This window comes from Pinus tabuliformis, chromosome 1_2 (assembly GCF_031772625.1).
Source record: "Pinus tabuliformis cultivar Carrire ecotype Pingquan chromosome 1_2, CPIR1, whole genome shotgun sequence".
Classification (NCBI taxonomy): Eukaryota; Viridiplantae; Streptophyta; class Pinopsida; order Pinales; family Pinaceae; genus Pinus; species Pinus tabuliformis.
In genome coordinates, this window is record NC_142298.1 from 786,661,938 (window position 1) to 786,675,036 (window position 13,099).

The window sequence follows — 13,099 nt, forward strand, 5'->3', positions numbered from 1 at the left end:
GGGTTTCTTTATAGTAGATTTTGAAAATCCTGAAAGCAAACAATGTATTCTAGATTCCGGCCCTTGGTTTTGGGAAAAATCAGGCCTATTCATGAATCCATGGAACCCATCATTCGATCCCTCAACAGCAGTGATAACCTCAGCACCAGTTTGGGTGAGATTGCCAAGCCTACCTTTGCATCTCTGGAATCTCTCCTCGCTAAAAGCCATTGGAAATGCAATTGGAAAATTTTACTGCAGGTGCCCAGAAACAGAGGAATATGCCAGAACCACCTATGCACGCATTTGTGTGGAAATGGACTTCAGTGCCGGATTCCTAGCAGAAATAAACCTAATAAGTAAAGATTATGTGTGGAACCAGAAACTCGATTATGAAAGTGTCCTCTTTCGATGTCGATCCTGCTTTGAGACAGGCCATCTAGCCAAAAATTGCCCAAAAGCCTCCGAGAAAAATCTTGGTAGAAAAAACCACCATAGATCTACTTGGTGGGAAGGAGCACAAAAAGAACACTACACTGTCATCAAAGAAGAATACTCTAGAGAAACTCTGAATCACAAGAGATTGGGCAAGACAGAAACAACTCTCAAGACAAGCATGGAGAAAGCCCTGCCCAACAACAAAAAAGTGCACTCGACAACCCCTCAAGCATCAACAAATATGAAGATTCAAATACCGTACAAAATAAATCTTCATTTAACAGCCAAGCAGATCTCCTAGATCAAACTTCTTCTCCGACTATCTTCAAAAGGATGAACACAATAGATCGCGAAGCTAAGACACCAATGTCCCAAGAACCAGAAGAGATGAAGGAGATGCGAGATAAAGGCAGTTGGAAGACCGTTAGAGTAAAAAAAGAAAGCTACAACACCAATCTTGCCAAGAAAGACGAGGAGCCAGACAATTAAAAACTAAAAATATTATAGGTCCGATAGACCAATTTGGTCTCAGTGGATGGTAACCACTATCATCATCATCATCATATATATAGTTTTGTCAGATTTCTAACTCGACTCTATAAACATTTAAATTAATTTAAAATAGCTATCAATTACATGGTTTTAAAATTTTTTAATTCTAAATATTTAAATTAATCTAAATTAACTATTCATTATTTTTTAATTAAAAAAACCACTAATCCACACTACTAAAAAAACCAGTAGTAATCCACAATACTATAGTTTCAATTATTAAAAAAACCAGTAGTAATCCACAATACTATAGTTTCAATTATTAATTGACTTAATAATATTTAAAATTACTTATTTTATATTAAATATTAATGTGCTGTATAATATTTTGTAGAATATTGTTCTCTTCTTTACCGTGAACAATGAAACATTGAGTTGACATCGATTTTAAGTCATAATTGAATATCATACATAAACAAATCCATGGATTTTCTACTTAAAAAGCAACTCTAATAAAAAATTATAATAAACAAATTTGAATTTACATGATATAAATAGATGAAGGTAAATTGAACCTTCGGCCCAGGTTGCGTGCTCAAAATATATCTTCGGTAGCCGGCTTTAAATCGTACTTCTGGAAAGACCTAACTGAAAACCTTGAAAAACCTAAACCGGAGAATTTCGAAGTCAAGTTATTGTGGCACCGCGACCAGCGCCATGTTCCGGCTGCCTACCCTGTATTTAGCGTACCAAAAACGGTCGGCGATTGCCGTACCTGCCGTCACAAGCCCAGCCCAGCCCACCCCTGCCAAGCCGGAATGAATGAATAGGCCGATCAATTATATGCAATTTGCACATTACCGGCGGCAGCCGTCGAGATCTCGATGTGGTGCTGCTTAGTAAGCGCGTTTTCCAGAGCAGTCATGGGTGGCTCTTCAATTTGCATCTGGTCTTCTAGCATTCGGCTTACTGCACTGGCATCCGGTCTCATGGCAGGATCCTCCTGTATACACCAAAGTGCCACCATAACAACTTTCTTCGCTTCATCCTCCTCCGGTAATCCATGCACCTCCAAACGAGTATCCACGATTTCCATTAACTTCTTCTCCTGAAACCTCCGAATGGTCGCAGCAGCAAGATAGCAGTCTTCCGCCGGAGCCGAGAGATCTACGCACCGGCGCCCGGACACGATCTCCAGCAACACGATGCCCAAGCTGTAAACATCGCTCTTGCTGGTCACACCCGTTTCCATAAGCCATTCGGGCGCGATGTAGCCCGGAGTGCCTCTCATCCCGGTCGGAACTCGGCTATGCTCATCAGTTCGGTCGATGAGTTTCGACAGCCCGAAGTCCGATAGCTTGGCCCTGAACTTATCGTCGAGGAGAATGTTCTCGGGTTTTACATCGAGATGCACGATGCATTCGCGGCACTCTTCGTGTAAGAACGCCAGCCCGCGAGCAGTGTCTACGGCGATCCTCATCCGAGTACTCCAACTCAGATGCCTAGCGGCGTCTGCGGAGAAAAGCCAGCCATCCAGAGAGCGGTTCACCATGTATTCATAGACCAGCAGGTGGTGGGATTCTTCGGCGCAGAATCCCTGAAGTTGGACGAGGTTGACATGGCTCAGGCTTCCCAGCGTGGCTATCTCCGTTCGGAATTCGCCGTAGCCCTGGAAAGCGTCCTCCAATTGCTTCACGGCTACCATGGTTCCGTCCCCAAGGACTCCCTCATACACAGAGCCGAAGCCACCAGATCCGAGCTTCCGACTGAAATCTCGCGTGATTGCCTTCAGTTCGTCGAAGGTGAATCTAGGTGGCAGCACGGACAGCGTCTTCAAGAATCCTTCGTCCCCATTGAGCGCCGCCGTCTCTCTCATCCGCTGCTTCTTTCGCAGCAGGGTAAAGAGAAAATACAGAATTATTATAAACAGCAGACCAGCCCCCAAACTGATGCCGACGATATTCCCTGTCTGCTTCCAGAAATGAGACCTCCAAGTTTTTGGCTGGGCTGAATCATCCATCACATTGATGAACGCTACCTGGTTTCGATCCGAGATGGTTCTCATAGACCAAAGCTCTTCGCAACGTAAACAGGATCCAGGGGATTGCCAATAAATCGCAGCTGCACAAGCAGAGGCTCTTGCATTCGTCCAGTCTTGCTTGAGGCAGACACAAGTACCTGCTACAAAAATAATCGATTCCTCGCAGCTGCACCAATACCGTAAGGGCCGCAGTAGTTGGGAAAGAAACATATACCATTGAAGAAATCGACGAAGAAATTCTTTTCTACTGTCAATCTCAACGACGTACGCAAATAAAGCTTTATGTTCCCGTTGAGCTCCATTCTGATATACCGGAAGCTTTCCGGAAATCGGAGGAATCCGTGAAATAGAACCCATACGGGGCCAGGGTTCGTTGGATCGGAGGGTCCAGTTTCAAATTCAATGGTTGATCTTGGGTGCTTATCTTTCCATTGACCTGAATCTAACCTACAATAAGGTTATGTTCATGACAAGGATTGCTTCCGGTTTTTCTCGTGAATTTTTGTGTTCTATTTTTCTACGATCGTTACTCGAACAGCAATCCGCAGCAATAATCCATAGTTTGAGTGAGTGGACCGTTCTAGAATCAGAGTAACATCAATTGTATAATTATAACTAAAATAATGAAGTTGAATAAACATTTGTCATGTTGATCATTGTTAAAATTGTAAAAGTCAAATTAAATGTTTCATATTTTTAAAACTGTGCTAAAAAAGTTATTTTTTAATTATAAATTTAATATTGTACGGATTCCTCCAAAAATTAATTTAATCATATATTTAGATATATAACTTTAAACATTAAATTTAATTATATATTAAAATATTTAATTTAAATTTAAAATTCACAAAATTCCAAAAAAAAAGATCGATCACGTCCTCAAGCTTTGCATGCAGGGAATGGAATTTAATGCCGAATTGACCTCCCTTGCTCTCGAGGATCATTGGAGAGGCAATGCTGGTTGCAACGGCTCTGAAATTAGTAGCTAGCAAAAAATTATATTAATATTAACATTTCAAAAATTTTAAACATTATATTTATTTATATAAAAATATAATTTAAATGATAAAATGTTCTCATATTACCCAAAATAGTCCCATCATTTCGGTGAAAAGGCCCAAGGAAATTGCCTTAGGCGCCGCTGAGAAGCGTAGCGCATTGATTAAAAAAAAAACATAGCTCTAAATAATTTCCTCTAAGTAAATGCATAAATACAGCCTTGAACTACATTGACCATGGGTATTTTGTTCATGGTTTTCGAACTTGAGCGCGTAAAGCGGGCACGTATCCATTGGAGCACGCCTCTATATATTTTAAGAATACAAATAAAGTGGAGCACGTATCTGAAGTACGTCTCGGTATATTTTGAATGTTTCTCATGCAATATTAAATTTTGAATTTTGGTTCTTTTACTTATTTATATATATATTTTTATTAATATTAGTGTATCAGATTTTTTTGTTTATAGAATAAGGGTATCTATATTTATAAAGGTATATATATATATTTTTTTTGTCTTGAACCTGTGATCTTTTAAGAAGAAACATATACTTTTAGCCATTGGGCCTACTCAAAATATATAGATTAGAATTATAAATTTAAGTTGTGAAATTTACATAATTCAATCATATTATTAAATTAATTTATACATTTTAAATAATACAAAATTGTGATTTTGTCACAAAAATTAATGTCAATACTCTTATGGGGTGATGATCAAAGAGGGGCGGGGGAGGGGTAGGAGCTTCTTCCATCCCACGTAGCCAAGGACTCGGGAACGTGGCAACACACCCCATGAATGTTTTTAATTGCAAGACGCTATAGTAAAAGGGTGGTCATTATCGATTGTCATACCATGAAGTCAGTAGTATTGGAACTGGTAACACGAGTTATCATATCACCCATGGCACGAAGCCTGCAACAGTATGTGGAGCTTTTTCTTGAGGCGAGATGCTTGCAGGGGTTTGCGAAGTTGGAGAACACAAGGTTTGAGGTTGTTTTAGGATGGTGGTATACCCAACTTGACCAAGACGTGGTTTCAATTGCAAGAAAGTTAACTGCAAAGATGGGAGTTCAAGATACATCATTGTTTCCATCTTTTCCCTGCTACAACAACTGAGAATTGGGAATGTCGTTTTGCAATTCAGAATTGGTTTCAATTCATTGTATCTATTCTCTTGCACGTTGGCCAACACCTAGTTTGCATTAAGGCTCGATTTTCCAATTTTACTTTTATCTCTTTCCTTCCCCATATTGTTATTTCTACTCTTTCCCAGCTCTATTCACGTCAATTTCTAATTTCTTTCCTAACCTTAGACCGTTACTCTTGTCCTTAAGCCTCCCTTCTCCTTAGTCACGTTGCCTCTCATTCCCTTTGTCTCAATTTTTTTGTTGTATACTTTGTTTTCCATGTGCGCTCTTCATAAGTTATCGTTCTAATGTCTCTTGGTGGTCTTTTTCTTATTGGTGCTTGCCTTATTTCTTCCCCTTCCTCTTGTGCTGACATTTCAGGAGTACCACTTAGAAGGGTCCATTGGTTGTGGCATCATTTTGTTAAGAACTTGAACAACATGGCACCTCTCTTGTTGACCTGACTCCCTTACCATGCCTTGGCCTCTACTTGAGTTTTACTAGTTCTCTAACCATTCTCCCATGCCTCGTTAGAGGGCACGAGTTCAAACGGGTGTCACATATTCCTACGAGTGGGCCCACAGGGGAAATACATGCATGCACCATCGACTAGAGGAATTTTCATTGTGCTATCATGAACTTACATTGGGTCACCTTTAGGAAGAACTCACATGTGTTGAGGGGGAAGCTTCTTCACAAAGACATCCCCTCTTAGACATCAAGGTTTTCACTGAATGGATAGATCAAATACTAGACTAATGACATGATGTTGTTTTTCCACGACACTAGACAATCTAGGTTAGGGTATTAGAATCATTATCACTACCAACTCAAATGCCACAACACACTACTTTGAAAAATGGAATATGTATAAATTATGATGTATATTTGCAACTGCTCATGAAATTTTAATCAAAATCACAAGACACAAGCTTACTTTATTGCTCTGCAGAAAGTAATTCATAATTTAGAACATCAATCACAAACATGAAATGAGAAATAACACACATGCACACAGTATTTTTCCCGGGGAAAGAAATCTGCTAAAAACCCTAATGCCTACTTGCATTAATATGATGAATATAGATGTATTACAATTGCTTTGCTCAATCGAGCACAACCTGCAAGTGAACAAACTATCTCTTTGCTCATTGAGAAGCTCTGACCTAGACTAAGTCAATTTCAGCCTATGATTGAGCCCCAATTTTCTTGCGCATTTCCTTGATAAATTAAGCCCCTACTATTTTGGAATTTCTCTAAAATGGATTTCGCAATTCCCAAGGTTAAACATTACACTGCATGCAACACATGTACACTCCAGAATAGTCTACAACTGATGTTACACTGCCTTGGAATCTCCACCTCAACTGGGTAACTCGAATTATTTACATGAATTAAATATTTTGGGTTGATTGATCAATTAACTGGATGATCACTGAGTTAGACTGAAGTCACACTACACAACTGACCTTCCACTAGTTCCTCCAACAGTTGGAACTAGTTTAACTGAACACAACTTAATATAACTGAATTAGATTGCTACAAATTAGAAATCACTCATGCTTAAATGAACTCAATCCCTCCAACTCGAATTAACTGAGTTAACTGAGTGACAAGAGCCATGTCACCTCAGTTAACAACCTCCGAGATTTCTGCTGATGTGAAAATTCTAACTATCTCTAGTTTCACTAAGGGAAAGTCAAACTAAGATTTCCTTGCTACATTTTTCAACAAAATATAAACAATAGTAAATCAACTAGTGCAGAAAATAGACAACTTTTTACAATTTTCAACAAATAATACAACTTTCTAGGGCTCTTGTACAAGGGATAATGATCCTCATACATCTACTCATACAAGAATACAAACTAGGGCTTGTTATCAACAACTATGACAACCAAATTGCTCTGAACAATATACACTAATTGTCTAGCTTATGTAGTCAACAATCACAGTTTCCTTAATCATACCATTAACACACCTACTAGTCCTTTTGCTCCCAATCTACAGTTGTACCTCTATCAATAGTCGTGCTCCTTTAGGTCACTGAAGACGACTCACCAATATTCCCTCTAGCTGATCATTTGTCCATCAATGACTCAATACATAGGGACTCATGTTGAGTTTCTCACAACTCTATTTGCGAACAACTCTAAATTTCCCACTATTGCTCCTCAACTCCTTTTGGACTTCTTCTTGCTATCTCCTTCATGCACTAATCCAATGCAGAAAAAATTTGGGCATGGAGGGTTTCCCACTATTGTTAGAAAATTATATAATACGTAGCAATGGAACACATAAAATATTGCAGAAATATAAACACAGAAAACGCATAAAACAAGAGAAACACAAATATATGTGGTTCACCCAGTTTGGGCTACGTTCACGGAGAAACAACCAGTCCTTCCTTTTATATTATCCAACAAACTGAAGAGATACAACCTATAGTAGATCTGTTGCAACACCCTCTTTGCTCTCAATCTCCTCTCTCTTCCTCACTCAGAATACATATATATATAGACACAATATAATTCCCTCATATATAGTGAGGGGTTTCCTTCTAGGGCAAAAAACCCTAAATTAAACATAACTTCTACTGTCAGATCATCCACCTAATGAACGGCCCAAATTGACTAGAAATTACTAGACTTTTACAAGGTAATTTGACATCTATTTTTAGCTTCGGGGGTGTTGCCCCTAAACCCCTGCCGGGGGACCGCTAGCCCCCGGACCCCTCAGTCGGGGGGGATTAGCCTCCCGAACCCCCGGGGAGGGGACAAGTCCCCCTCGCACCCCCTTACGTGGAGGGGTGTACAGTCTTCCTGGGGTATACATCCGACTGAAACCTTTGAATACAGAAGATAATAAGGCTCCACACCCAACAATCTCCCACTTGGAGACTGATTATAGCAACTCCACCGTTGCTTCATTTACTAGAAAATAACTCCACTTTGGACCTGGCTATTTCTCATCTTCTTCATCATACTTGAATACCAATTGAAACTGAGCAGATTCTTAGTTTCTCCCTGGTTACAACTTTTGTTAACATATCTGCAAGATTTTGGCTAGTGTGTATCTTTTCCAGCTTCAACTGTCCATCTTCCAATGCTGATAATATGAAATGGTACTTGAGCTGTATATGTTTAGTCTTGGAATGAAATATAGAGTTCTTTGCAAGATGTATGGCACTTTGGCTGTCACTATATAACCTGCCCATCTCCTGCTTCTTGCCCAATTCATCCAGAAACATTTGTAACCAAATCATTTCTTTACTAGCCTCTATAGCAGCAACATATTCTGCTTCTGTTGTTGAAAGTGCAACAACACTTTAGATTTTTGAAACCGAACTGATAGTTGTTCCACCTACAGTAAACACATACCCTGTTGTGCTCCTCCTGTTATCTCTATCACCTGCCATATCTGCATCAACATATCCCTGTAGAGCAATGTTTGAACCACCAAAGCATAATGCTTGATTTTTGGTACTTCTCAAATACCTAAGAATCCACTTCATTGATATCCAATGTTCTTTTCCTAGATTGTTCATGTACCTGCTTACAATTCCCACTGCATGTGCAATATCAGGCCTTGTGCAGACCATTGCATACATTAAGCTTCCAACTGCTGATGCATATGGAACTTTAGACATATGAGCCATTTCTTCCTGAGTCTTGGGACACGCCTCCTTACTTAATTTGAAATGGCTAGCCAAAGGTATACTAACTGGTTTTTCATTCTGCATATTAAACCTTTTCAACACCTTTTCTATGTAATCACTTTGAGACAATGTTAATTTGCAATTCTTCCTGTCTCTAGTTATTCTCATACCAAAGATTTGTTTTGCAGCACCCAAATCCTTCATTGCAAATGAGTTTGCCAATTTCCTTTTGAGCACATTTATTTCCTGCATGTTAGAACCTGCAACAAGCATGTCATCTACATACAATAACAATATAATATAGCTGCCATCATTTTGCCTTTTGAGATAAACACAATGATCAGAGTGACATCTAGTATAACCTTGTTTAGACATAAACCTATCAAATTTTAGATACCACTGCATTGGAGCTTGTTTTAAGCCATACAAGCTCTTCTTCAACCTGCACACTAGTTTCTCCTTCCCTTTTACCTCATATCCTTGTGGCTGCTGCATATATATCGCTTCCTCCAAATCGCCATGGAGAAAGGTTGTCTTTACATCTAACTGCTCAAGATGCAAATCTTCAGCTGCTACTAGACTTAAAATAGTTCTGATTGAATTCATTGTAACAACAGGAGAAAATATTTCATCAAAATCAATACCTTTCTTCTGTGCAAACCCCTTCACCATAAGTCTAGCTTTGTACCTCTATTTTCCTCCATCTTCTTCCTTCAGCCTGTAAACCCATTTATTTTGTAATGCTGTTTTACCTGCAGGCAACCTGACTAAGTCCCAAGTCTGGTTATGTGCTAAGGAGTCCATCTCTTCTTTCATGGCTTGCTCCCACTTCTTCTTGGTTTCTACCTGCACTGCTTCTTCATAACATTTTAGTTCACCAGAATCAGTCAACAATACATAATATAATGAAGGAGAGTATCCTTCATGGGATCTACTTATCCCGGTAGATCTTCTAACACCACTTTCAGGTGTTTGAAGTGCTTGTTGATGTCATGGTTGTTGTTCTGGCTATTGATCATTATGATTTTCAGGTACCGTCACTTTTCCTTTGATATCGTCAAGCACTGTGTATTCCCTATTTTCTTTTTCTTGTTTCTTTTCCTGCAACTGATTCTTATACAAGATCTTTTCATTGAATATTACATCTCTGCTCCTAATGATTTTGTGATTTTCATAATCATATAAGCGATAACCCAAATCATTAATACCATATCCAATAAAGGTACATTTCTTTGATTTTGCCTCAAGCTTTGTTCTATTTTCTTTGTTAATGTGGACAAAGGTTTCACAACCAAAAGTCTTTAAAAGTGAGTAGTTTACCTTTTTACCTGTCCATGCCTCCTCTGGAATACCACCATCCAAGGAACTTGAAGGCCCTCTATTTATTAGATAAATAGCAGTATCTACAACATCTGCCCAAAATTGTAAAGGCAATCCTGCATGCAATCTCATGCACCTTGCACACTCCATGATTGTCCTGTTCATCCTTTCTGACACAACATTTTCTTATGGTGTTCCTGGAACTGTCTTCTCTCTGCGAATTCCATTCTCTGAACAATACCTATCAAACTCTTTGCTGCAATATTCACCTCCATTATCTGATATATGACACTTCAACCTTTTCCCTGTCTCATTTTCAACCAAAGCTTTCCATTTCTTGAAAGTATCAAATACATCAGATTTATTTCGAATACAATAAATCTAGGTTTTTCTTGTTGCATCATCAATGAAATTAACATAATAATGAGAGCCACCAAGAGATGATACCTGAGCAGGTCCCCATACATCTGTATGCACAAGCTCTAGTTTTTCGCTCTTCTTTTCTTTCCAAACTCTAAGGAATCTGACTCTCTTCTGTTTTCCATAAACACAATTCTCACAGAATTTTAAATCAACATGCTTCAAACCTGGTAACAAATTTCTTGAGTGAAGAATCTGCATCCCCTTCTCACTCATGTGCCTAAGCCTATGATGCCACAATACCATATCTTCTCCTGTAGAGGTTAAAGCATTAACAAAATTAGAAATACCATTGCATAAATACAATGTACCAACCTTTTCTCCTTTCGCTATTACCAGGGATCCTTTAGTGACCTTCTAGGTTTTATCTGTGAAAGTAGTTACGCAAGCTTCACCTCCCAACTGCCCTGTTGAAATCAGATTTTTTTCAAATTTGGAAAATGTGTTACCTTCTTCAATAGCCACTGATTTCCATTTTGTTGTTTTATGAAAACTGTACCCATTCCAATGAGTTTACAGGGTTTATCATCACCCAATCGAACTTGTCCAAAATGTCCTTGAACATAATTATGAAAATGTTTCTTATCAGGTGTGGCATGGAATGAGGCCCCTGAATCTATCACCCAAGCATCAATAATATTTTCTAATGAAAGAATCAAATCATCTTGAAACACATCACCTGTTACATTCGCTTCATGATTAGTTTCTTGCTACGCATCTCCTTCTTTTCCCTTCCAAGACTTGCAGTCTTTCTTCAAGTGTCCTTTCTTCCCGCATTTCCAGCACACTATCCCCAATCTGGACTTGGATATGCCTTTTCTTGACTTACTACGATATCCTGGGCTCTTTCCTCTTTCCATTTTTCTTCCCCTAGTCTCTGCAGTCAAAGCATTACCTGATGTCTCACCGGAGCTTTTCCGTCGCATTTCCTCACTAAGGATTGCACCAACAACATCATCAAACTTTAAAGTACTAGATCCAGAGATAGAGTTACTAACGACCATAACTAAACCATTCCAACTTTCTGGCAATGAGCACAGAAATAACAGAGCCCTAACTTCATCATCAAAATTTACCCCTACAGAACTTAACTGACTTGTAACTATATTAAAATCATTTAAATGATCTGCAACAGATCCACCTTCTGACATCTTCATATTAAATAAACGCTTCATAAGAAATACCTTATTTGAGGCCGAGGGTTTTTCATACAGTTTGGCCAATGCTGACATTAAACCCTGTGTTGTCGTTTCCTTTGAAATATTAAACGCTACTGACGCCACTAGGCACAACCGTATTGTTCCAAGTGCCTTTCTGTCCAGAATATCCCATTCTGTGTCTGTCATACTCATTGGCTTCTTTGTCTTTCCGCTCAATGGTAGGTACAAATCTCTCTGATACAGATAATCTTCCATCTGCATCTTCCATAGCTGGTAGTTTTGGCCGTTGAATTTTTCGACCCTAAACCTACCATCTTCCGCCATTGCTCCCACTCGAACCAGGAACCCTTCTCTCCTACAAGTTTCTTAGCCAAATAGACCTTTGGCTCTAATACCAGTTATTAGAAAAAATATATTATGGAGCAATGGAACACATAAAATATTGCAGAAATATAAACACAGAAAACGCATAAAACAAGAGAAACACAGATATACGTGGTTCACCCAGTTTGGGCTGCGTCCACAGAGAAACAACCAGTCCTTCCTTTTATATTATCCAGCAAACTGAAGAGATACAACCTACAACAGATCCACTGTAACACCCTCTTTGCTCTCAATCTCCTCTCTCTTCCTCACTCAGAATACAGATATATATAGACGCAATACAATTCCCTCATATATAGTGAGGGGTTGCCTGCTAGGGAAAAAAAACCCTAAATTAAACATAAATTCTACCGTCAGATCATCAGCCTAATGAACAGCCCAGATTGATTAGAAATTACTAGACTTTTACAAGGTAATTTTACATCTATTTTTAGCTTCGGGGGCACTGCCCCTGAACCCCTGCCGGGGGACCGCTGGCCCCTAGACCCCCCAGCCGAGGGGGATTAGCCCCCCTGGACCCCCGCGGGGGGGACAAGTCCCCCCCACACCCCCCCATGTGGAGGGGTATACAGTCTTCCTGGGGTATACATCCGGTTGAAACCTTTGAATACAGAAGATAATCAGGCTCCACACCCAACAACTATGACTGTCAAAGGTCCTTCTCCAACTATCAACTTAGGGTTGATCCAATTGCTCACTTAGATGTCCTTTTTCCTTCAAGGCATCAACACTTGGAGATTTTTTATTGCTTAAAATTTGACATGATAAATTGGAATTATAAATTTAAGCTCCGAAATTTACATAATTCAATCATATTATCAAATCAATTTATACATTTAAAAATAGATTTTAAATAATACAAAATTATGATTTTGTCAAAAAAAATATTGCCAATACTTGGATGGGGTGACAATCAAGGAGGGGGGAGAGGGGTAGGGGTTTCTGTCATCCCACCTAGCCAAGGACTGGGGAATTTGGCAACACGCCCCCATGATTGATTTTAATTGCAAGACACTACAGGAGAAGTGTGGTCATTATCAACTGCCATACCATCAAGTCACTAGTATTATAACTGGT